This window comes from Athene cunicularia (assembly GCF_003259725.1).
Source record: "Athene cunicularia isolate RWA chromosome 2 unlocalized genomic scaffold, athCun1 chr2_part1, whole genome shotgun sequence".
NCBI classification, from domain to species: domain Eukaryota; kingdom Metazoa; phylum Chordata; class Aves; order Strigiformes; family Strigidae; genus Athene; species Athene cunicularia.
The window spans coordinates 121,422,870-121,446,646 of NW_020799095.1; the positions used below are offsets into that span (position 1 = coordinate 121,422,870).

Here is a 23,777-nt window from a genome sequence, read left to right on the forward strand (position 1 = left end):
GTCCACAGACATCAGAAAATTTCCTATGCTGTTCATTTTCCAAATTGAGCCATTTCTACTCAATGGCTGTGCAAATGGATAGTGGCCTGAATTGAGTTTTGCTATGAAACTGCTGAAATGGGTCCCCCTAACAAAATCAGGGCATAATCCACTAGAGGTCAGGCAATATTACTGGCATTGTTGGGAAAATTTTTCTTCATTTTCTGTCATACCATCACCAAATCCAGTAATATTTTGTGTTTCTGAGGGCCAATATGGTTCTACGTTTGCTGATTGCTTTAAGTGCTCCAACACCGCTCCACTAGGTAGTTGATTAAGCATTTTCTTGGAGTTATCTAAAGTGTGAATGTACATTTGGACTTTCAATAGAAGAAAGAGAAGTTACATACCTGTGAAGGAAAGTCTTTGAGATTTTGGGTCAAAAAGTACAAGTTTTCTGTCTGCTTTTCTCTTTCAAAGCTCTTTTATGTTTCCAGATGTACATTTCTTTAGATGAACAGGAATAGAAATGCTGTTGCTTTATGTATGTATATGCTGAGCATAGGCAATTGAACAATATGAATATAGTCTATTGTGAGTAGGAAAAGGAAAAGAAGCTGCCTTCAAGTAACAAAGTATAAGTGCAAGCTTTATGTTAGTGTGCATATGGTCATTTCAAGAGCTCTCATTTCTTTAAATACTGCTCTTATTGCTGATGAGACTCAACAATTTTTGGCTAAGATATTCAGGTATAATATGTGCCTTCAGTTTTTGAGAATTCTGTTATGAGGAAAGGTTGCACGTGTTAAGTTATGCTCATTGTCCTGGTTTCGACCAGGATGGAGTTAATTTTCATTGGAGTATTTCATACCATGTGATGTCATGCCCAGGTGGGCGGGTTGCTCACCCCCTCTCGGTTTTCTGCTAGGGTTTTTTGCAGCATGCGGACTGCTGGTCAGGCGGTATTGTTGCTGTGGGGGGCAGTCGCTGCATTCAGTAAGCCACTGTTGCATTTTACCCGTTTTCTTTTTGAACTCACTATTGTTACTCTTGTTCTCTTGTTATATTTAGTAAATTCTTTCTTTTTGTTCAACCCACGAATTCTCTTCTTTTGTCCCTCCCCTATCTTACCAGAGGGTGGAGGGGGGAGGTGAATGGCCGGCTACATGGCATCTGGCTGCCCGCTGAGTTCAAACCTCCACACAAATACACTTGTTGCACCTGAAGAGTCAGCATGGGGATCATGACTAAGTAATCTGATTGCCTTCTGTGTTGGAATGATTGGTTACACGGACTGGAGAACCTGCTATGTAATATAACTCAACTTTAGCAAGACTTTTGACATCCTTTTCAACTGTATTTTTATTTATAAACTGAGATTAATGTGTTGGATGAATGGGTTGGTAGATGGATTGACAAATGAGCAGGTATTTGGACTCAGGGGATAGTAATTAATGGCTCAGCTTCCAGTTGACAACCAGTCAATACTGCAGCCTTTCTTATTCAGTTATTTTCATCAATGATCTGGATAGTGAGATGGAATGGATCCTCATCAAATTTGCACATGAGGCTAAACTGGGAAGGGAAGGTTCAGTGATATGCTGGACAGAAAAACACTGAGAAATTTACAGGTGGACCAACAGAAACCTAATAAAAGTTTAAAAGGAGAAGTGCTAAGTTCTGCACTTCAGACAGAATAACCAAGTTATCAGTACAGCCTGGGAACTATAATAATTGACTTAATAGCAAGTCTGCTGAAAGAAGTTACAGTGGATTTCAAGCTGAATATGAATGAAATGCTATCATCACAAATAAGGCAAACTGAGCTGCATGGGAAGGAGTGTGGAGAATATGTCAAAGGAAGTTATTAATCCTTTATACTTCACACTGAAAGGGGCTGTAACTGGAGTATTTTGTTCATATTGGCCTTATAGTTCAAGAGGGACTTTGAAAAACTGGAAAGGGTCCAAAAGAGGACTCTCAAGATTATAACACAGTTAGAGACCTGGAGCACATGATCTTCAATGAGAGATGGCCTAGCCTGGCAGAAGAAAGGCTAAAGAGGCCTTTAATAGCAGTCAGAGAAATTTGAAGGTGAATTACAAGGATGATGGAGCTGACTCTTCTTAGTAGTAACATTTGGTATAATAAAAGACAAAAGCCCCAAATTTAAGCTTCAGTATGGACATTAGAAAAAGTGCTTCACCAGGAGAGTCATGCAGGACTGGAACAGTTTATGAAGCTGGGTGATGGAATGTCCATCCTTTGGTGATTTTGAAACTTGTCTAGACAAATCTAAAGCTGACCCAGTCTAGCACTGGTCTTGATCCTACTTTGAGTGAGATGTTCAACTAGGTGATCTGTGGATATCCCTTGTAATCAACATATTTATGATTCTATGCCTTGTGCTACTGGATACTTTCATAGTTCATTTGCCCTTGTATTCCAGGTTGGGTGAAAAAATGCAGTCAGGGACTGTGACCACTGTGTTTATTGCACATGTAGACATGATAGTATAGGAATTCAATGATTAATTAAATATTTCATTTTTTTTCCTGTGAGCATCAGAAGATTTACATATGGAGACAAGAAAAGCTTTCTGGTATAAGCCCTAAAGAGTAGCAAGAAACATGTTTTGTTATCTCCATTCCCTGGGATTCCTAATAATGTTTGTATAAATTAAAAACTGTTAATAGCAGAACACTGTAATTGATTAGCTTCTGTGTGTTTACAGCTCTCTTTAATTGCTTAAAAATGTCATTTGTCAGCTTCATGTTCTATTGACAATGTTATCGATTTATCCGATTTGGGCTTTGTCTTGTCTCTCGTACATAAAACTCACATATGCAGTTCAAATGGGAAATGACTCTATTGATTTCCTTAACTTGAGCCCAAATGCTAAAGATTTTTGGATAAGCTTTCTCATTACTTAAGCCAAAATCAATAAGAGAGAGCATCTTTTAATGAAAGAGCAGTTTGAGCAACGTACTTCAGAAATGGGGTCCTGTTCATCCTTTGCTTTACAAATCGATCTCCTTGGTTCCTTAAGTGAGGTCCAATTGGTTGACATTGTGGTTTGTCTTTGTGTGTAAACTTGCAGCTTCAGAAAAGAGAAGATGAGCTACAGAGACAGCAGAAGGAAACACTTTCTCTGAGACTGAAAAAGATGATCTTCTTATTGAGATACCACACTATATGTTGTAAGTGTGTTCTATAAATTTCTAACTTTTAATGGCCATTTTTAAGCTATATAATTTATGGGAAAAATAATATGCTTTTCAGTCCTATCTCTTTGTCTATTATTATTCCTTTGTGTGTTGTTATTACACTATTTAAAAATATTACATGCTTAAATGATACAAATAGTTAATTTGGAACTATCATCTTTTTAAAAATGATTTTTCTGCATAAAATACTATCACAAACTACAATCCGATCATATTGCTTTGTTAACCTGTTAATTTGTTCTGGTTTTATTTCAGCTTTAGCCTCAAGAAATTAGACTTAGCGACTCCAGACTAAGCTGTGTAAAATGAAATCTGAGATAAAAAATGGAAAGCTGAAGTTGAAGAGCTACAGAACTGGGTATATCCAGCTGGTTATATGGGCAGGCCAAATGTTCAGGTACTGTACTAAGATATCATTAACTGCCCTGAACTACATAAATTAAGCTGATTATGCCTTCACTTAATTAACTGAGAATGACCTATTGATGTATAGGCAGAGCAAGATAGAGACTACATGCTGCACTGTACTAAATTTATAGTTTTTCAATTAGTTCTACTATTGACTGAGACTACTTAGAAAAGGAGTTTACTTTTATGTTTTGTAGCAGGTTTTTAAATTAGTAAGTTATTTGAAAATGTTCTGTTTGTATGCTCTTGAATTATTTGAAAAATTATCCAGTGAAAATTGTTTTTTCATCTAAATCTATAATTTTTGCCTCATGGCTGATTAACATTTGTACAATATTTATCTTTGAAACTGCTGTCATGACTTATTATAAGTATTGATTAATCTCCAAAATATTAGTTATCTCCAAATTTTAGTCATAATAGTTTTAGAAATTATCTAATCAAATTATTTGTTTAAAATAATGTTTTAAAGAAATGCAAGGAAAATCTCCACAAAAATCTGATTGTTTTATTTTAAACTGAGTTAAAAAAAGTACATTGGCTGTGATTTTATTTCAGCTCCATTTGAAAAAGAAGTTTTTACATACATTACCTATTAGCAATTTACTAAGTGTATTAAATCTCAGTGATATATTTACTGATTTTTTTTCAGAGGAAAATGTGAATTTGTTTATTGTAGGGATTTTTACTATGCACAACTATGGTAATTAATATTTAGTTACAAATTGACATGCTTTTGAAAAATCACACAGTTAGAAAGCAAAGATAGGAAAAAAATATAGCTGTTAATTAGTAATACTACTGCAAGAGAGTAGTAAGGAGAAAAGTAATAAGCTTAAAAGAGTTATCAAGTAATAGTAGAACTGTTACATCAGGCTGATTAATCTTCTGTAATATTTCTATTTTAAAAGATTTATTTCAAATGTAAAGAAAATGTAAAACATCCTAGAGATAAGATTGTTTATTAATATACCAAGGAAAATAAAACATCACATATGTTTAGCACAAAAGACCCTGACTATTCATGTTTGAGCCTGAACAAAGTTTTCTATAGCTCATTCTTAAGTTTAAATTCTTTGGGGTAATGTACCTGTTCTACAGATTCCGATTGTCCAAGATACATTGCTGTGACCTAAGTTAATGTAAAATTTGCATTTCTTCAAAAATGGTAAACTAAACGGAAGGCTATGTACAGTCTTATCATCCACTGGGATTATATTGTTGCCTTTAGTTGTGTAGTTCTCTTTAAGCTTGTAATTGTATGCACATAGATTATAATATGTAACAAACCACACTGTGGTAAATTGATATAGGTCCTTAACTGTGCAGTACAGTTGGACTATAGTGGCAGCCCCAGTGTCTGGTGCTCAGCTGCTGTCCAGATGCTTTGTCACTGACTGACCAAGCCAAGTCTCTGTTTTTTCCCCTTTATTGACACGTGCATTAACACATGCAACTTTTTACTGTCCTATATGACAATATCCATAATTGTTTTGTTGACTTGTTTACTGATTCATTTATTGTTTATTGGTAAATGGCTTATGAGTTTTACCACTTGCCTAACATTGGTTTGTCTCAGTATTTTATCTGCGTTCTCCACCAGTTACATTACATTTGCTTCTTATACCTCAGATCTTCCCCTCTTAGTCCATCTCTCTCCCTTTATCCTTCCCCTGTTAACATTTGACCAGGCCTTTGCCTATATTTCTCCCCTATTTCTCATTCCCATTTCTAATTATCTGACTTATTTTTTAAGCCTCGTATCTACCACTTAGATCTGTTTCTGTAGGAGGTCTTACTCTGTGGATGCTTCATTTACAGGATGGTCAGAAATGACACTTTTCTGCTATGCATTTTTCTCTCTCTTTTCTCTTTTCATCAATTTGAAGCTGTTTATTCACGTCACCCATATTATTCCTTTGCTCTGGCACCACAAATTCTTACCTGCCCACCCACAGCCTTTTGTTATCCACACTGTTTCCTTTCTTAATATTTTTCCCAGTGTACTGGTCAAACCACGACACCCAGTTACCTGAGAAATCTCTCTAAATTCTCATGGCCAAGTCTTTTCTTTTCTACTTTACTACCATGGTCTCACTGAGCAAACATTTCCAACTGAAGTAGTAAGGTTGTTTTCCTGTTCCACCATTTGGACCATGCCACTTTTTGTCTTCACACATTATGCCGCATGAAATTATTTTTTTTTTCCTTAACCTTAATGGATTTTCTCATTTCTGACACTTGTCATTTGCTATGTCACTTTCTATGCCACATATTTCAAATTTCTCCTTTTGTTCCAGTGATATTAGAGTGAAATAGCAATTATTTGTCTGTTCCTTCGATGGCTGCCTTTACACTTTCTTCCATTACAATCCTGAAGCATGCTTTCTTCTTCTTGGATTCATCTTTTTCTTAAACTTGTTCCTGTTAGTCCACCTTACAATGATCTTTAAATAAATTGACCAGTCAGTGATTGCTAAATTTTACATCAGTGGAAGAAAGCTGATGAATGAATCTTTCATCTCCCTCTTATCTCCCTAACAAGAATCCAAACCTTTGCACAATGTGTGACCAGCAAGTTTTACAGCTTGCATATTCATGTTGTCATATTTTAATTATGGTGTTCAGTTCTCTCTTCTTCCTATTTATCACATTCACTTATGATTAACTTCAAATTGGATTACAGATTAATTAGGTCAGCAATCATGCCTACTTTTGTGATTTTTTTATTGGTTCATCATAAGATGCTGCACCTTTATTTATAAATGTAACAGTAGTAGGGTCTGCTGGTTGTAGAGATTCTCATGCTAACTGTGCTTCCCCAAATAATTCTTGGGGATGGTTCATGAGTTTGTATAGGCATAGGCTCATTTCCAGTAGGCAGTCTGCATGTTTCATACCATGAATTCTGGCTGATCAATAATCGTTGGCCTCAGTGAAAAGTGTAGTTCCTGGCACATTTAATTTACTGGCATGGATGTAGTTTGCCTTGATCCTTATTGACTTTTGATCACTGCCTTTGCACAAAAAAAAAGTAGTTCCACTAATAATTGCAACAATTTAGGTTGAGAGAAGATGAAATGAAATTTGTAATATTATTTTCATACACTGATAATGGGTGTGACAATAAGTCATCTTGAATGATTAACAAGTTCCTATCCATGTAGGACAATATGTAGTATATATTTTCAGAGAATGATACATAATTATTTCTGCCTAGATATATGCATGCCTTTCAAAAATGGAAGACTGCTGATAAAATCCCTTTTCTAGCACAGTTTTGATATGTAAGCTAAAGTGTAGTTGTCCTTGAAGGAAATTTCAATATCACAGGCAGTGGTAGGTGTTGGCATTCATACTGAATGACAAACATATTATTCCCTCATTCTGACAAAACTCTTAGAGCTGTATCACCCTGCATCCTAGGTGGTAGTTCTTGGACTGTAGATTTCTCAAAGAGGTGTTCTAAAGAAACTCAGCTTTGCTGGTTACAGCTCATTACATTTGTTATCTGAATGTTTCTGTCAGTTAAAAGATAAGGGAATATGACAAAGAAAAAATGCTAACTGGAAAATGTGACAAAAGAAACTGTTTATGCCTTTTACTTTAATACTCTCTTCTTAGTTGTCTATCCTTATATCTTCTTTTCTCCCCACAGATGGATGTGTTGCCATGTATATTGCCCTTTTATCACCACATTTCTCTTTCAGAAAACCTTTCTCTGTAACTCTGGATAGCTACTCTTCAGCCCAGAGTTTGACTCTGCAACAAAGTATTGTCAACACACCCAGGGCTTTATGATTTCTTCCTAACTTCCCTTTGGAACAGTTGTTTCATCTCTAATATGAGATGCCTAAGATGTCAGTTTGTGCACTTTTACACAACAAACTCTCTATTTTGTTTTCTCTATGGCTGTTTTCTTTACATTGTTCTTTTTTATAGTATTTTCCAAGCATTTTTTAAAAAATAAATAATGCAGGTATAGTTGGACCTTAGCCCTAATGGGTATGTATGATTTCTTCCCAGAGAAGTGAGCAGTTTGCCTGGGAGGTTTGCCCTCAGGTATGCTGCAAATGTTCTTCTAAAATTCTCCAGCAAGTAACTAGCCAAGAAAAAATGAAATAACTCTGTGAAGAACTGAACAAGATTTCACACCATCACGGGAACTCTCAATTTGTGTTTCACTGATGGACTTTTTCTACTAACTGTTGAATGCTATCTTATATCATAATTTTATATGAGTAGCATGCTTTGAATGCTTGGCCATCTATATATTCACACTCTGCGAATTTGCATTGTGGACACATTGATTTAGGAGTACCCAGTGGTTCTGTCTAATCTTTTGAACTATATAAAATAATAAAAATTAATGACTAGCCCACAGATTTTGTTCTTAGCAATTCAGAAGTATACAGGAGATAGATTCTGAAAAGGGGAGGGAGAGTGATATGCTTAGTAAATTTATAAATAAGCAACATAGTTGAAGAGCTATAATAACTAAAAAGTATACTTCTCTTTCAAGTGCAGTCTCTCCGCAGGTATGTTCACATGGTGGATTATTCTTAGCAGTACATTTCCTTTGTAGTGAAAGTTACCTGGAAATGGATCTGAAATCTTCTTAGAAGAGCAGAACCATAGGACAGCTCTAGGAAATGCATCTTTTGAATGTCCTATATTGGCAAAGTAATTGGTGGAACTGAGTATGCAGTTCCAAGTTGCCACTCTGCCAGTTGCAGTAAAACTGACAGTCTTCAATGAAGCCTCTACTACCATTAGTGTTCTGGCAGATTTCTCTTACAGGAAATCATCATGTTTTCTGTTGTTCAGCTGTACAATGTCTACCTAGAGATGTCCATGTGGAAAACAGAAAACAAAGATATGATTGTCAAAGGGATACAAAGTCACTTCAGCCTTCCAGACATAGGAACTAAAGGATAAAAAGGTACATGGTAAATTTATCTCTTGACTCAAACTGAATTCTGACAAAATTGAACCAGAATTTGAGATATCTTCAGTATTTAGGGGAGAATACAGAAGTGACAGTTACAAAGACGTGTTCATAGCTAGTTCATTGTGAGTAAGTGGTCGGCGGTTCAAAGGCTGATCCACAAGTATAATGAAGAGCAGATTTAGGCCCTGTGAAAGGTACTACTGAATTATGACATATCAGACAAGAAAAAAACAATTAGATAATTAAAAAATTGCAAGACAACAGAGTCAGAAGAAAAGTAAACAACAATTAATTACTAGAAGTTGGTCTAGGAGCTCTAAGTATCTCCACAGAGAAAATGATGAAACCCCTAAAAAAAAAAAAAAAAAAAAAAAAAAAAAAAAGAACGAAGAAAGCATTGGACAAGGTACCCTGTGATCTAAAATATGAGTTTGGCAAAACACGTTATCTGAAGTACTTTATGATCCAACCACCAATGGTATAAGGCTACACAAAAACACTTATTGAAGAAATAATAGTAACTTTTCTTCAGTTACATAATAGATAATTAATAATACAGCTCTATAATCAACAACTACATTTAAATCTATCCACAGTTCTGTTGCAATATACAGGTTCTGTACCTAATAGTCATTTAACTCAGACCTCAGAATTTTTCTTGTATTCTTGCCCAGTGTCTTCAATTGGGAGATAAAATTTATGCATTTTCTTAGAAGGCTTAAAAGCATACCCCTAGTTTCCCAACTTTCTTCTTTTTTTCATTTGGCTATAGAAAAACTATTATTTTTTTTTAGGTTTTAGTTCTTTTACTTTTAGAGATCAAATTTCTCCCATATGATCATTGGAAATACTGCTTTTTGTTGACTTATTTGCAGTGAAGGACTAGTTTGGCAAAAAATTTTCTGTGATAATTATGAAAGACTTGTATTACAAATATGGTCTGGATTATCAACACTTATATCAAAAAACATTCCAGAGGACTTTTGGAACCATAGGTGATGACACTGATGTTACATTAAGGAATGTTATACATTTATGCATTTTTAAAAACTATTTTTCATAGTAATAACTGAACAAATGATTATTCTGATCTAGGTTTCTCATCATTTCAGCATCATATGTTCTCTCCCAACTTTTCCTTAATAGTGAAATGTTATTGGAGAGAAAGATAATGATTTTATTTTTTTATTATAAGCTTTCTGTAATGTATATGTTTTTCAATGTACTAATATGTTGCTGTACAAATCAGGATAGTTTATTGACAGATGTATCAATTTTTAAAGTGAATATTAATGTTTTATATGTTGCTGTATAAAAAGTGTAAATACAGTCATGAAGCTCACATTTCTGCAGCTTTTTGAATTTTTTTTTTATAAGCATTCAGAAGAATCAGATACAAAATATTAATTAGCTTTTGGATTGTATCATGTACTGACAAAATATCATCTTGTAAAGAATGCTGCGCAGTATAACTACAAGGAAATTAATATACTGCAAAAAGGCCCAAGCTCTGTGCATATAAATACATGAATTTTGAATCTTTCACAGACAAAAGTGTCACCTGGGTTTTCACTATTATTCCTCACTGATTTACTTGAGTTATACCTAATTTATACCTTTAAAGATAAAATGTACAGGCATCAGATGGATGACGGGCAAGATGGATATCTTAACCAATGGTTGAATCAAAATATAAAGAAAACATTTTAAAAAAACACTGCTGAATTGTACTGGGTCTGGATGGTATGAAGTCAATTGTCTTCATAACAGCCTATATGACACTGTGTTCTATATTGGTGACTAAAACAGTGCAGATAATACACCAGTGTTTTATTTGTTCCTAAACAGTGCTTCCACAGCATCAGAACATTCTGTGTTTCCCACTCTGTCTTCCCAGAGGAGGCTGGGTGTGGTAAGAAGTTGGGAGGGGAGAAGTTGGGACCACACAGATATTCCGTGTTATATAACATCATGATCATCAATAAAAACTGATGAGAGAAGAGTTTGAGAGTTAGCCATTGCTTGGAGACTGGTTGGGCATCAGTCTACTTGAGGGAGGTGCCTTTGATTTGATGACTTATTTTTTTCTTCCTCTTTCCTTCACTTATTAAACTCTTTTAATCTCAACCCACAAGTTTTCTAACTTTTGCTCTTTTTATTCTCTTCCCCATCCTGCTGGGGCAGTGGTGGTGTATATGAGTGAGTGGCTGTGTGGTGACTAGCTGCTGGCTGGGGTCAACCGACCACACTGGAAAAGTTAAAACTTGTTTTTCCCATGAGTTATTACAATTTTATTATTTTTTTATAACAGAGAACATAAAGAGCTAGCTTTACAAAACTGAAGAAAATAAACTGATGGTATCTCTTCCTCCTGTGTATACATTGTAGTGGTTATAGCAGTTATTGGTAGTTAGGAGATGAGATGTGACTCAATGTGAACAGAGACTTGAAGTGGAAATGCTCCACCTTTTCTTCAAAATAAATACACAGAAGATACCATAAGTATTCTAATGTTTAGAATTCTGGTTTTAGGGGCTTTTTGCCTCTGAAAATAATTAATTAAAAAGAGATAAATGTTTAAACAAGGAAAATGCTAAATATGCCTGTGAAACCCTACCCACTGTTTCTTTGCAGGCATTTTTTTTCATCTAGGATGGTTTCCATTCCGGAAGCTTTCAGTGTCTTTTAGAATTGCCAGCATTATCCTACTGGACCATGTACAGGTCCTCTCAGGGAAGATGCAGTCTGTTTGTCCTGCATTTCTTCTTCCTCTTTCTTCACTTCTCCAAATGTCCCACTTAGAGTTGGCAGCAGCCAGGAAGAACAGCAAGATTAGGGCACCTTACATGCTGCAGAGACAGGCTTTGAAATGAACTGTTATGTGGTACTTAGAGGAGAAGCAAAACATATGTAAGTTCTCCTATCTACCATCACACTAGCTTTCTAATCCCCTGTCTGAAACAGGTGAAGATTTGCATCCAAGACTCTTGCTGCATAGGCAAGTAATTTTACAAGTACTGAACAGAAAAGGAGAAGGTATCATCCCTCCCTCACATCTGACTGAATAAAACACTTCTGTTCTTTCCTGAAATGTCCTGAAAAGTTATATCAAAATAAATAGTTACCAGTTTTCAGAACCTTTCACAGTTGTTGCTGAAACCAATCACTGTATTTTAATTCAGTTTAAAGTAATATTACTTAAGATACCTTAATATCAGAGTGGGTATGAATAGCTCAGGAAAAAACCTCAAATATAAAGAGAGGAAAAAAAGTGTGAAAAAGAAAGCAGTGCCATTGATCTTTTAAGTCTTTTAAGTCTGAAAGAACTTTAAAAGAATCAAAAATCTCTCCACTGGGGCTTTAAAAGCCCTTGACAAACTACAGATTTCTCACACAGATCTTAACAGTTATTACCAAAGTATTGAAGTATTATTTTTTACTGTGCATAGATGAGTAAAGAACTCATCAAACTGTAGTTAAAAAAAAGGCACTTAGAAGATGACAGGTCATTGTGACAAATTGGAAAATGATATCAATATAATGCCAAACAAAAAGATGATGCTATCAACACAAAAATTTACAATACTGGCATATACTACTGAACACATAAAAAATTAAGGACATTCATAATAAATACATGCTGTCATTCATTACTCAATTTAACTCAATTTTGTCAAAAGCACTACCTAGAATCATAGGAAAGTCTAGGTCAGGAGCAATCATCTGTTCAAACTTCCTGTTGAAAACAAGGCCCTAGATTAGGTTATTGAGGGCCTTGTTAAGACAAGTCTTGAATATTTCCAGTGAGGAATATGCCATCATTTTTCTGGGCAACCTATTCCACATTTCACTTGTTCCCACAGTGAAGTCTTTTTTTCTTATATTGGTTGGCATTTCCCTGGAAGTCATCTGTGTCCTTTGCTTCTTGTCTTGTCACAATTCACCCTTATGAAGAGAGAATCTCCATCTTCTCAGTACTTAACCTTTGAGGTATTGGAAAACTGTGACTAAGTTGAACTGAGCCTTCTCTTCTGCAGGCTGAAAAAAACCCAAATAGTTCAACCTTTCTTTATATACCAAGTTCTCCAATACTCCAATAATCATCTTGGCACCCTCTTCCCTGGTGAGTCTTCTCTGATTTTTAATTTCTACCTGGAAGTGAATTAAAAAAAAAAAAAAAAAATAGGTATAGCCTAACAAGCAGCAAGTTCAGTGAAATAATCACATCTGTTGATCCTGGTCAAAATCCTGTTCATGTTTGCCTTAATTGCTTCAAGGGCCCACTTCTGTTTCATGCTCAGCTTGCTCACCACTGGGATACCCACATGCAATTCTTGCTGGCCCAATCTTTCAGACTGTTGAGGTCTCTCTGAATGATGACTCATTCTTCTGTCGTACCTACCTCTCCCCTGTTTGGCATCATCTGCAAAAGTTGGTGAAGGTGCATTCAATATATTCAATACTTTGTTCAGTGTATTTTTTTTTTTTTAATATTGGTAGGTTTTAGCACTTGCCGAGTACAAATGTAAGAAGATAAATTTTGAGTCAAGGAAGTACTGAGAAATATTTTACACAAATACATAAATAATTATGAACAAATAAATAAAAATCTACTATTTGGTTTGGGTTCTCCGTTTTGCCCCATCTATGCACTAAAATTTGATTAAGATATTCCTCTCCCAGACATTCACATTTTCAGTATGATCTGAGAAAAGGGATTAATATAATCTCAGCACATTATCTCTCAAAATACTTCCACTTCCTTAAACAGGATTACAGTATCTTGTGATGAAAGACACTTTCAATGCTCTTCTGTTCAATTTCTCCAATTCCTTTTCCAAAAGGACTTACATACTCTGATAACTTCCCAAAACAGCTCGCAGCTCTCGCCTACCTCTCTCCCAAGCCTTCTTTCCCATCCATTACTTTCAAAACCCTGTTGTTTCCCTTGGTTGTGTTTGCTTTGTTTTAAGATTCTTGAGTTCCCTGTTCTCTCTTCCATTGACTACTGTCAATCCAGGAACGCTGAGAAGGGGTGTCAATATACCATATGAGAACTGATTTTAGGATATAATTTCAACAAAAGAGAATCAAACCCAAAATATGGTATGGTACAGTACGGTATAGTATGGTATGGGTAGTTAAGGTATGTTAAATAATAATTATATTTATAGTATGTCAATATTACTATATTAACTATGTGTTTCCAACAGCAATCACAAAACACTTTAAAAAATCATAGTATGTAATTATAAGGTCTATAATGGAGATCAGAGTAACTATGAACACAATGATTGTAACAAATATTTTTAATGTTAATCAGACAATACAGGTAGTGCATTAGAAATAAAACAACAATCTGTTTACATTATTTTAACTAGCTAAGTTCCAGAAAAATCTAATTATGCTAGCCATTTGTCAGTCATTTCTTCATATTAAATTTAAAACAATCTGTATATGACTTGAGTTTGGATGCCATATATAACACTGTTTAAAAATTTTACAAAATTAAATTGAGATACTATAAAACCCATCAAAATACTCCTTGCCTGTATTTTTAACACAATATTTTTTTTAAAAGTGATTGAGGACATTGCAAATATAGGTTTTTGGGTTTTTTGTTTTTTTTTTTTTTTTCACTAGAGATTAAAAAAAAAGCAAGCAGATAACTGCAGTAGGTGAACATCTGTGGCAGTTTATCAGTTTAACCAAAAGAAGTATATTGTACAAGATGCAGATGCATGTCAGAGACAAAGATCTCAAGGATCTTAAAACTTTTCAGACCATACTTTCTTTCTTACTTATCGTGATGAAATTTAATGTTGTCAAGGTCTTATTATTTTGGGCACTCAGGATAGCAAGATCACCATTTACCCCACAAAAGACTTAAATCTCTTCAAGGTACAAGACACGCTCCTCCTTGTTTTAAAATTATTTTTCCTGAATAATCTGTTTTGAAATATATTTCCACAGAAGTATTCTAGGCGTTTAGCATTATGAGTATGGAGGTCTTGGCAAGGGTAGTTTACCTTTTATGTCACTAGCTCTAGGTAGCAACAAGCCATGATCTGTTTTCACTAGGGGAAAATGGAAGAAGAAAACCAGAACCTGTTTCCTAGCTCTGCAGGAACAGCAAACAAATTAAGAACAATGTGATGAAATACTGTTCCTAAAAAGGCAAGTAGACACTGACTAGTTTCAGTGTATTTTCAAGGTTTAAGTTGACAAAAATCTAGGATGGAACTTCATAAAAGAAGTCAGGCAGCAATTCTAGATTTGTGTACAATGAGATTAAAGATGAAGAATCCAGTTTGTAGTGTATATGTATTACTGAAGTAACAGAGAGAATGAGAGAAGACATAGAAAATACCAGTAAGAGGATGAAGGCTGATGGTAATAAAGTTCAATAATATGTTGTTGAAAGGAATTTCTTGACTAGATAGAAAATAATTGCCCTTATATTTACTGGCAATGAGAGAAATCAGTTAATGAGAAGTAAGGAAGAAAGTGGAGGAGTGAAGAGAGAAGAGAAGGAAGATCACTAATATTTTGTTCCTCATTTCATAAGAAAATTAGGTATATATGATCACACTTTCAGTCCATCCTCTAGTGGTTTCAAATTCAAAACTGAAATACAACACTCAAAGATAATTTTATAAGTTTTGTGAAAAATAGCAGCTACATAGTGCAAACTCAGAATACAACTCCCTATTAAAGAAAGGTAGGTGGTCTCACTGAAAGCTAAGAAAATTAAACACAGGGACCAATGTGGAAGGTAGAGAAGACTTTGTAACCTAATGGAGCACACTTAACTAGCTGCTTCTTAGACCACCAGAGAACAATCAGCCTATTGTCTTTGAAGCGACATCCATCAAGATGATTCAACAAAGATCCTCTCCCTGCAGTGCCATGCAGTCAAGATGTGTGGGTCTTATTGTGATGCCAGCGCAATAGAGTCTTGGGATTGTGTAGAATTTATGATGGGATGTGTTGAGAAGGAACAACAGAGGGGAAAGTAAGGGATCAAGGTAGACTAGGTAGGAACAAGTGTGGGACAGTAGAGGGAAGGATAAAGAAGCTTAAATACACTTTTCTGACTGAGGCCTGTGCTTTGTCACCTCAGCGTATTCTGCATTTGTATTAAATCCTATTTCTAACTACCTTGTATGTAGGCATCCTGAGCCTGTACATGTGAATAGTAGCAAATTCTAAACTGGACTAGCTGGTGAGTAGGATAAGGGGTATAAGTGGATAGACCAGAGTCTGGGAACCACACTTAAACTGAATGTCTAAGGCCTGATGCTGGAGAGCCTGTAATATGTGTACGTGAATGTAAGACAGCTGTCAAGCTTAAGTCAGGCTAGCTGAGGGGTAGTAAGAGAGGTCGGAGTGCCAGCTGCTGGGACCACAGGTCAGAGAGCTGATAGTCTAGGGGCTGAGCAACTGGGGGAGTCCCGGATCTAGGGGCCAGCTGTGGGACAATCCTGCGTTACATGTGTACATTGAACTTCAGTCCTGGTCAGGTGGAGAAGACAGAGAAGATGAGACTGTCTGTGCTGCTCATACTTGTGTGAAAGCTGTTTGTGTTGATGTGAGTAGCAATGTAGGCCCTTCTCACCGTGCAATCTGTGTAGTTGGCCATATGTGTGTTGTCTGCATCATGTATGTGTGTGTATATACTGGGAATACATGCTCTACCTCACTACTGGCTGGACATGGGGATGTGAGGCTGTGGGAGCCTTGTCTCTGTGGGGATGGGACAAGAGAAGTTCTGAAGTCCATCAGATTCACCTACTTCTAGCTGCACTGTTACACGGTCCATGTCTGGCTTGCTCACCAACATAGGGTGGTGACAGACTGGGCCTTGCTGTAGTTTTTCCAACTCAGTGGAGTCAAAGAGATTAAGTAGGTAACGAATGATAAAACTTTATAGTAAGTTAAGCTTCATTACTCTTTCTGCTGGTGAAACCAATAGTTCATATGTTTATTTGCTTTTTTTTTTTTTTTTTTTTTTTTGTTTGTTTGTTTGTTTGTTTGTTTTTTTACCGGAAAGATAATATGTCTGGACAATACAAAGTATTGAATTGTATTTGAATCTAAGGAACTTTGGGCTTAATGCAGCTTTTCTCTTTCTATAACTTTTATTGTACTTTGAGATCTTGAGTTCAAGTAATAGGGCCAACACTCAGGCACCAATAAATGGCTTTTTATTATTTAAGGATTCTGATGTTTTTGATTATTTCAGTTCTTTCATGTCTATAAATTTAGATAACCAATATTTATGCTTCAGCTAAATTTAAAACTATATATATACACCTTGGAACTTTTTAGCAAGATAGATCTTACTACCATTTTTGAACTTCTACTGACTTCAGAAGTCAGTATTAGTATTTTAGATTTTTCACAGGTTTTTGAATGCTTATTTAGAAGTTTATATGAGTTTTCCAGTAAAGCCTGTTGCAAAATGTTGCTAATTGACATGCTACCAGACTTTTAATTGTTTTTTAGAAATGGTCACACTACTTGCAAACTCCTTTTACTCAGTTGAGTTTTTTATCATGCTTAATGTCTTAGAGGAAAAACAATTAAAACTGTAAAATTAGCTTTTGTTAGACAACTCCACTGAGAATAAATTCTCTTCATGAGAAAATTATACTGAAGCACTACACTTTTATTTAATTTGAAAAATGTGAACAGTGTTGAGAAATATACTTTTTTAATCCACAAATTGTAATACTGTTTAAGAAGTGTATTTGTTAATGATAACTATGATGTTTTGCTAGAACTTGTTTTCAGGAGATTAATTTGAAAAGTGTCAGCATTTCTTAAACTTGGATGCACAAAACTAGGTTCTGAAGTGTATGTTAGCTACATACAGCTTGATAATGAAAAATACTGCTTAATGCTTAAGATTGTGCATCAATTATTTTTGAAGATAAATTACCCTTTTGAAGCTAGTAGTTAAGTAGTGTTTAGATGCTATGCTAAATCACTCAGGATGTCAGCATCTTCCCATGACAGACTCCTGAGATAAATACAATTGTAGCTATAACCAGTCTGCAGTGCATATTCTGCCCCAAATAACTTCTTAGAGCTCCTACACAGACACTACTCATTCTCTGAAAGTGAGAGCAAAATGAACATTTCAAATAGCAAATATAAGTTATTGCAAATAATAATGAATACATTGTTTTCTTGCATTAACACCAAAGAATAGTTACTGCAGTTCATAAAAGATCAACAAATAATAAAGACTTGGTTAATTAGGCTGATGGCAAAGAAAAACTTTAAAATATCTTGCTGATTTTTTCATTCATTTACTTACAATGTGCATGGGCTGGGCAGGATGGTTGTCTCTGAAATTTTGTTTTATAACTGGAAAGCACTTCTTTTTGCTCTTTGCATTCTTTGTCAGTTGTAATATCTTTGGTGATTCTTGAAATATTTGTTGCTGCAAATACAACCTGTCATTTCAACGAATAGACTGATTGATCTGTCAGAGTGGTGAAATTTTCAGTAAATTCACTGCAGTTCAAGTGAAACTGTGAGAAATTTTATTGTCTTAAGTAGCTGAATTTTGGTCATCCCTTTTCAACAAAATACTATCTTGCATTTGAGTACAAAAGAAGAAAGTTCATTTGTAAACACTCTGAATAGTAGATTCAGTTAGAATACTTGCATTAATATAAATCCATTTTTAAGTATTCAAATGAAAGCAGAAATATTTTCAATCAAAATTGAAGCAGTTGGGTACTTTTAAAATATTTTGCTGTAAATGCGTTCTTAAACAATATATGGTGAATACTGTACTGACCTACAGAAAAATACTTTATTCTAGAAAGTCAAACATTACTCCTTTTTTACCTTGATTCCATTTAATTTGAAAATAGAATGTTAATTGTTAAATCAGAGACCCTTGTAACAGAATCTGTTACATGAGAGTGAAACACACTGGTGTATTCAGCAAAGGTTTAGTAATTTGTCAAATACAACACTTAGGGTATACAATTGTCCTTTTTTGGTCACTGTCTTATTTAAAACATGCAGACCACATATTTTTTACAATAATACAGAATAAAATATTACTTTTTTTTTTTTTTTTCCTGAGCTATATTACAGTAAGTGGTTTATATATAGAGATATTTCTTTCTTATTTGTAATGAATTTTGTTGTACTTTGCAGCTTGTCAGTGTTTGACTGAGAACATTTTCCTTGTGAGGGCAAACATGCTTCAGTGCCTATTTTGCTATGTTAAACCTAATAGTTAACTTTGTTATTATGCCTATATGAATACTAACACTGTAATAAAAATCATTTTAATAGTCCTGTGAAGCAGACCACATAAACCAAGAACATTTATTTTCATTGAAGGCTTGTGCTAATTTTTTATTAAGAGATACATTAAACATTGATACATCCAACCTCTGATTGAACCTTCAGAGTTGTCACATATAAGGGTAGCCAAAGATTTATTATGTAATATAAAATTAGGCGTATACAGTAAGCTTCATAATAAATGACCTTTGCAGACTGGAGATTGCCACATAGTATAGTTTCTTTTGTTGCACAATAGAAAGGGATTTGAAAAAAAAAAAAAAAAAAACCAAAAAAAAACCAAAAAAACAAACCAAAACCCAAAAACCAACCAAATATGAAATCATAGAAGTTGGAATTCCTAAAATTATAAATATTCTCAAAGAAAATCCAAAATTGGTTCCTGATGAGATAACATATTCTAGAAAGTCTGTCTTTCAGTGATGGACAATCAAAATATATACTTTTTTGACGTGCTATGGATAGGAATACTGTGAAATAACTAGATAATAAGTCTGACAAACTTATTTTTGTAATATATCAAGAAAAGCTTGTTAAAGATTTATTAAAATGCTCACTACAAAAAGATTTCTCTGGTGTACATAATGGGTAAGTTAATGGAATGAAAGATACTGTGGTAGAAGTAAATATGTATTTAGTAAGGAACAATATGGAATGAGAGAAAGGTTAAATTCTTTGTAGCGTATTTATATCATTACTTATTCTTATCTCTGTCTTTTCTGTTGATTTAAATACACAGCTAGAAGACAAAAGACAATTGTCTACTGGCACAGACATTCAGAATGTGCCTAGAGTTGAAGAGGCTCACTGGCATGATGCCTTTGTCACTCTTAAATCTGATTTCACAGAACTTGAAAAGAAGGTACGTCAAAGCTTTAACATAGCTCGGCCACAAAATAGGAGTGGCAAGATCTCATAACAAAACTATCAAAAGCAACATGGAAAGAATTTCGAAAATATAACACATAATGTGTATGAAACCTAAACAAATTCTGATTTTATTTTTGACTGTAGAAACTGCATTAATTACACTGAAGTATATTTATACATTCTGGGGAGAAAACTCTACATAACAACACTTTTTTCCTGATTAGTTCACTGTACAAATACCATAGGACTTTTATGACTTAACACCTAGAATTATTATAAAGGAAGATATGCAGTTGTGTAGCTCATGTTTATACTGAGTAAAATTAATAAACTGGGTGTAGACTTTTGAAGCATAGAAAATGTGCCAGTATGGGAGAATGGCACATTCGTCTCTAAATTCAAACATTTTTTAAAAATAATTCTACAAGTTACCATTTTAAGTACCAGACTTTTATTACAGAGTATGTAGACCCACGTATTTATACCAGCATAAATAAAATTAAAAATATAATTAAAACTGTCAGGCTGAGACTATTTTACAGAATGGAGTTCGTATAGATTCCTTTTCCTCTGTGAAATGAGTTGGTAATGCCTTTGCTGTAAGTAATGGACTAGTGATGTGTCACTGGAATTGTGTACAGTGCTGTTTACAGTCTTTGACAATCTCACCCCACAAGAATCCTACCATATCACGATAGGCTAGTGTCAGATTGTATAAATATTGAGTAATAGTATGCACTGCTGCTACCCATGATGCATTTGGTTAAGGCATAGAGGCTTCAGTGCAAGGGAATTTTATTTCATTAAAATTAAAATATCTACTTGTTCTAACTGGATAGATGGAATAAATGTTTTAAACACTACAGAAAATATCTAGTAACTTTTAATTAGGTAACAACAGGGCCAATAAAGCAGGTCTTGTTGTGGGAGTCTGCTATAGACCTCCAACCAAAGCAGTGAGGTGGATGAAGCTTTCTGCAAACAGTTGGATGAAATCTTGCAGTCACTTGCCCTTGTTCTTGTGGGGGAATTTAACCCCCACAGTTTAATCTGCTGGGAACACAACACAGCAGAGAGGGAACAATCCAGGAGGTTCCTGGAATGTGTGGAGGATAACTTCCTCACACAGCTGGTGAGTGAACCGACCAGGGCAGGTGCCCTCCTGGACCTGATTCTTATGAACAGGGAAAGAGCCTGGTCGGAGACCATCTCGGGTGCAGTGATCATGAGATGACTGAGTTTTCAATACTTAGAGAAAGAAACAGAGGGGTTAGTAAAACTGCCACCTTAGACTTTTGGAGGGCAGACTTAGACCTGTTCAAAAGACTGGTTAACAAAATCCCTTGGGAGGCTGCACTGAAGGATATGGGAGCCAGGAAGGCTGGACACACTTCCAGAGAGAAGTCTTAACAGCACAGGGGCAGGCTGTTCCCGTGTGCCGGAAAACAAACAGGTGGGGAAGGAGACCGGCCTGCCTAAACAGGGACCTTTGGCTGGATCTCAAGAACAAAAGGATAATCTATTGCCTTTGGAAGAGGTGGCAGGTCTCTCATGAAGACTATAAAGATGTAGAGAAGCTATGCAGGGAGAACATCAGGAGAGCCAAAGCACAGCTAGAGTTCAACTTGGCTACGGCTGTTAAGGATAATAAAAAATGTTTCTATAAATTAATTAACAGCAAAAGGAGGATTAGGGAAAATCTCCATCCTTTACTGGATGCAGAGGGAAACATGGTAACAAAGGATGAGGAAAAGGCTGAGGTGCTCAACACCTACTTTGCCTCAGTCTTTAGCAGTGGAACTGGCTGTTCCCTGGACACCAGCCTCGTGAGCTGGGAGATGGGGAGGGGAAGCAGACTGAGGTCAGCACAGTTGAGGAGGAGGTGGTCAGAGACCTGCTGCACCACTTGGATGCACACAGGTCTGTGGGACTGGATGGGTTACACCCAAGGGTGCTGAGGGAGTTGGCAGATGTGCTCAACAAGCCGCTGTCCATGATTTACCTGAAGTCATGGCTAACTGGGGAGGTCCCATTGGACTGGAGGGTGGCAAATGTGACACCCATCTACAAGAGAGGCAGAAAGGAGGATCCAGGAAACTATAGACCTGTCAGTCTGACCTCAGTGCCAGGGAAGGTCATGGAGCAGGTCATCTCGAGTGCCATTAAAAGTCATATAATGGACAACCAGGGGATCAGGCCTAGTCAGCATGGGTTTATGAAAGGCAAGTCCTGCGTGACAAACCTGATCTCCTTCTATGACAAAATGACCTGACTATTGGACAAGGGAAAATCTGTGGATATTATCTACTTGGATTTAAAAAAAAAAATTGACAGAGTTCCCATAGGATTCTCACAGGAAAACTCACTGCCCATGTCCTGGATGAGCGAACGGTCTGCTGGGTTGGATGGTCCCAGAGAGTGGTGGTCAGTGGAGCAAAATCCAGCTGGCGGCCGGTCACAAGTGGTGTTCCTCAGGGCTCGGTGTTGGGGCCATTTCTGTTCAACATCTTTATTGATGATCTTGATAAGGACGTAGAGTGTATCATTAATAAGTTTGTAGATGATACCAAGTTAATCGGGAGTGTTGATCTCCATGAAGATAGGGAGGCTCTACAGAGACACATGGATAGATTGGATTGGTGGGCCAATGTTAACGGGATGAGCTTCAGCAAGGCCAAGTGCCAGATCCTGCACTTGGGCCACAACATCCCCCTGCATGGCTACAGGCTTGGGGAGGTGTGGCTGGAGCTGTCTGGAAGAAAAGGATCTGGGGGTTCTAACTGACAAACAGCTGAACATGAGCCAGCAGTGTGCCCAGGTGGCCAAGAAAGCCAACAGCATCCTGGCTTGTATTAGAAATAGTGTGACCAGCAGAAGTAGGGAGGTGATAGTCCCCCTGTACTCTGCACTGGTGAGGCCACACCTGGAGTATTGTGTCCAGTTTTGGGCACCTCAATATGAGAGAGATATCGAGGTGCTGGAGAGAGTGCAGAGGAGGGCAACGAAGCTGGTGAATGGCCTGGAGATCAAATCCTATGAGGAGTGATTGAAGCAGCTGGGACTGTTCAGTTTGAAGAAGAGAAGGCTGAGGGGAGACCTCATCACTCTGTACAACTACCTGAAAGGACATTGTAGAGAGGTTGGTGCTGGTCTCTTCTCACGGGTAATTAGCGATAGAACAAGAGGGAATGGCTTTAAACTGCAACAGGGGAGGTTCAGACTGGACATTGGGAAAAAAAATTTTCAGAGAAAGAGTGGTCAGACAGTGGAACAGGCTGCCCAGGGAGGGGTGGAGTCACCATCCCTGGATGTGTTTAAGGGTCATTTAGATGAGATGTTGGGGGATATAGTGTAGGGGAGAACTGGAACTTTGTAGAGTAAGGCTGATGGTTGGATGCGATGATCGCAAGGGTCTTTTCCAACCTGAATGATTCTGTGATTCTATGAATATCAACAGAAAGTATAAAATAAGGAAAAATATAATTTTAATAAATAAAATCTACAGAGACTAAAATTATTAAATTGGTGGACACTCATCTCCAGTACATGTAGTATGTATAGACTGCACCATTGAAGTTTATCAGCTTCTGGGTAACTGATTCACTGAAGAAACAGGAAAAGTTTACCTTAGTGCACACATATCTTCAGATCTTCAGGGCAATTTCTCAGCCTGAGTTGGATTTGTCTAGATACAATGTGTATGCAGTATAACCCAGATCATAATGTATCCAAATTTTCACTTGCTATAAAGAATGACAGTTGTGAAAAGTCTAAATTTATGAACTTTAGTTTTTAGCTGGTATAAATGTAATTTCAAAACACACTTTTTTATAGCTCATGAAAAGTTCAAGTTTTGTATTTTTTATTTTTTTTATTTTTTTTTAAACATATTTGGAACATCTCTACAGTGTTGCAATATAAGATCCACAGCTACACAGAATAAACATCTGGAGCAACTACTTTTTGTTGTCTGGATGGACTCTCAATATACATTTACAGAAACTGAA

The 23,777-nt window shown here is 36.1% G+C and overlaps 1 long non-coding RNA gene across 1 annotated transcript; it reads right to left on the bottom strand.

The window, feature by feature from the left end:
- Positions 1–1,490: 1,490 nt before the first annotated feature.
- On the bottom strand, positions 1,491–23,216 carry LOC113476951. The gene is made up of 3 exons (XR_003397807.1): positions 23,134–23,216; positions 5,702–5,707; positions 1,491–1,503 (listed from the first exon to the last, which is right to left on the bottom strand). It is a non-coding gene; the product is annotated as an uncharacterized LOC113476951 (long non-coding RNA).
- Positions 23,217–23,777: the final 561 nt, after the last annotated feature.